The 3,376-nt window shown below is 34.0% G+C and overlaps 1 long non-coding RNA gene across 1 annotated transcript; it reads left to right on the forward strand.

The window, feature by feature from the left end:
• Positions 1 to 263: 263 nt before the first annotated feature.
• On the forward strand, positions 264 to 765 carry LOC117934252. The gene is made up of 3 exons (XR_004654453.1): positions 264 to 333; positions 454 to 594; positions 677 to 765. It is a non-coding gene; the product is annotated as an uncharacterized LOC117934252 (long non-coding RNA).
• The last annotated feature ends 2,611 nt before the right edge of the window (positions 766 to 3,376 follow it).

A 3,376-nucleotide genomic window follows, 5' to 3' on the forward strand; every position in this document is an offset into this window, starting at 1 on the left:
TACTTCATTTATATCAAATGCGTGCTATATTAGTTAAATAAATTTATTGAAGTTATTGTTCAACAACAGGTAATAAATCTAGAAGCCTCAAAGCTAAATTATTTGGAAAGACAATTCATAGGCATACGAAGTATAAGATGCTATCTTCCCACGACATTTTCAGTAAGCTCATATTTCTCTTGTTGTTTACTTACATATTAAGTACAATATACTAATGTTCGTATTATGTTTTCTTATTAGCAAATGATTTTGTGCGGGAGTCCTCATCATTTTTTCGATAGAAAAACATCCATCGTGAGTAAGTACATTAGCGAATTGGATGATTATGAGAAGGTTAGTAATTATTTGTAATGTTTAATTGCATATATGAAATTTAGAGTAGATATCGTTTTCACCTATAATATACTATATTTTTTGTGGCCCAACTCATATATTGTTTTCCTACCTTTACAGCTATTTATTCCAATGCATGACGATTGCCCTGGTCATTGGTATCTGTGCGTCATTGACTTCAAACACTTTGATATCCAAATTTTGGATTCATTACGATCGAAGAGTCGGGACGAGTTCCGGTTTAAGAGTGTCAAAATAGTGGTATGCTTTCTGCTTTTTGTTTTCCTTTTTATTTGGTTTTTTTTCTCTTCTATATTTATTAACCACTTTCAAAATAAATTAGGTTGAATTTTGTCAAACGTTCTTCAAACTGTATGACATAGAGAAAGATGTCTTCCAATTCTCCATTGATTGGGCTCCTTCAATTCCGACCCAAAATAATGGGTTAGTATGAATACATAACTCACATTAATATTTTTTTTCTGAGGTATAATTAGACAACCATTCAATAAGTTGTTTTGCTTTTCTTTTCTCTTTCTTAGGTGGGACTGTGGAGTGCATGTCATTAGACATATGCAGAGATTCAAAAATGGTGATTTGATGACGAGCTCCGACTTTTGTAATTCTGTTAAAATACGTCGAAAAATAGCATGTGATTTAGTTTTACACGAGGGAAATAGAGAAAAACAAACCATTGTGGCTATTGTTTGTACAAAGACGTCGACACGAGCAATGAAAAAATTATTATTATGATATTTGTTATTTTTCTAATACTTATCATTTCCATCTCCACATATCGTCATGTTTATTAGGAAGTTGTGAGATTCGATGACCATACATTATTAATGATTAAGTCCATTTTATTTGAATATCCAAATACTCTTCTTTCAATATGGTAGTCAAAATGAAATTGTAATATATTGGTATCATTCATGTTCGACATGTGTGATTTTGTACGATCTTTAACCTAATCAGATTTGTAAATATTCATTTATCTATACTAAAAATATATAGTTAGTACATTAGTAGACCGGTTGACGAATGACGTTCAGCCGGTAAGAACCAGTCCAACGATTTAGCTAAGTCCACTTTTCATAGGCATACGCATTATGCCAATCGGTTGAGAACATTCCTCATATGGATAATGACCCTATGGATGCAGTGTGAACTCGTTGAGGATTTGTCCGAACCAGCTCAAACAATTTTGGATGCAGAATCACCCAGTGTCGGCATTCAATTGAGTGATTGAAGAATTTTCTAAAGCGAGTGAGCAATTTTTTGAGTTGTGGAAAGCGGTTGATCAATGAAGAAATTGTCTCAACCGGTTGACGAATGATTTGACTAGTGGGAACCGGTTGAAGAATGGTATCAACCGGTTAAGGGTATTTTTAACCAGTGGCAACCGGTTGACCGCCTGTATCAACCGGTTGAGGAATTTTCTCAACCAGTTGACGTTTTTTTATAACCAGTGGCAACCAGCTGAGGAATTTTATCAATCGGTTGAGGAATTTTCTCAACCGGTTGAGGGTATTTTTCACCAGTGGCTACCGGTTGAGGAATTGTAACAACTGGTTGACGAATGATTTGACCAGTGGGAACCGCTTGAAGAATGGTATCAACCGGTTGAGGAATTTGCTCAACCGGTTGAGGGTATTTTTAACCAGTGGCAACCGGTCGAGCGCCTGTATCAACCGATTGAGGAATTTTCTCAACCGGTTGAGGGTATTTTTCACCAGTGGCTACCGGTTGAGGAATTGTAACAACCGGGTGAGGAATTTTCTCAACCGGTTGATGGTTTTTTTAACCAGTGGCAACTGGTTGAGGAATGGTATCAATCGGTTGAGGAATTTCTTCTACCGATGGAGGTTATTTTTAACCAGTGGCAACCGGTTGAGGAATTTTCTCAACCGGTTGAGGATTTTTTTAACCAGTGGCAACCAGTTGCCTCCTGGAATGCTATTGTGCAATTTAGGAGTATGACTACCGTCCACAAAAAGGGTATGAGTTGTACCAATAACTTTTCACTACGTAAACATTCGACAAGGTACCATTAAGTTCAATTAAAAGGTTTGAAATTGATGAAAACTGCCATTACAAATTACCTAACTACGATTTACTCATTTTGAGTAAAATCATTAACTTTACCTATTTCATATGAATTACATCATATTGATTACTTTCCTATAGTTAACTCATAACCACCTAATTGTCAAACTTTAACCACAATTGAATTTAATTAAATCCGCATAACTAACCTTTTTTTTCGACATGATATAAATGAATCGGTTTCTCCATTTACCAATCATTTATCAATTAAATTATAAATGTAGAGGATATTGCATTTTGTCAATCAACTTGACTCTTGATCAAAATTCAAACTTTTCATTAAATAGTTAAGTTAAAAGTACACATTAGTGGAAGTGATAACGTCAACTAATATAAATACTGATTTAATACCTACCATCCCTTACTCCGTTAAGGAATAAATAAAAGGTTGCATATCCTTTTCATTTGGATATTTGTTTGGATCCCCACCTTGACATGGTGTTGTCATATTTTGTTCATGTTGCTGAAATCCTGCTATCTGCACATGCACATTCCATTATTTTTTTCAGCTGTCCAATTTCATTCCAATTAATTAAACCTAATCATTAAATAATGCATAGCTCAAATTCATGTCAAAAGTGTTTCTTTATTCCCGATCTTACATTATTAAGTTCACCACAATCTATGTACATGTCAGATCGGTCATTCGACAAATGCTCCCTAACATTCCCTACATTTTTCAATAATTAAGTGTTGTCAATTATTATTGAATTAGATGTTATCAATGTTTGAAAATTATATAATAAGCCTATTGTACATACATGTACGGTTGCAAAAATGTCAACTGATGAATTTGTTGAAGGCATCATTTCCATTTGAATGTCACATTAGGAAGACAAATTAGTTTCCTCCTACGTACTCATAATGCCATCAAAACAATTATGTTAGTTATTTATGTAAGTACAACTACAAAAATTAATCTTAAGGGCAATTTTTT

Source organism: Vitis riparia, chromosome 16, assembly GCF_004353265.1.
Source record: "Vitis riparia cultivar Riparia Gloire de Montpellier isolate 1030 chromosome 16, EGFV_Vit.rip_1.0, whole genome shotgun sequence".
NCBI lineage: Eukaryota > Viridiplantae > Streptophyta > Magnoliopsida > Vitales > Vitaceae > Vitis > Vitis riparia.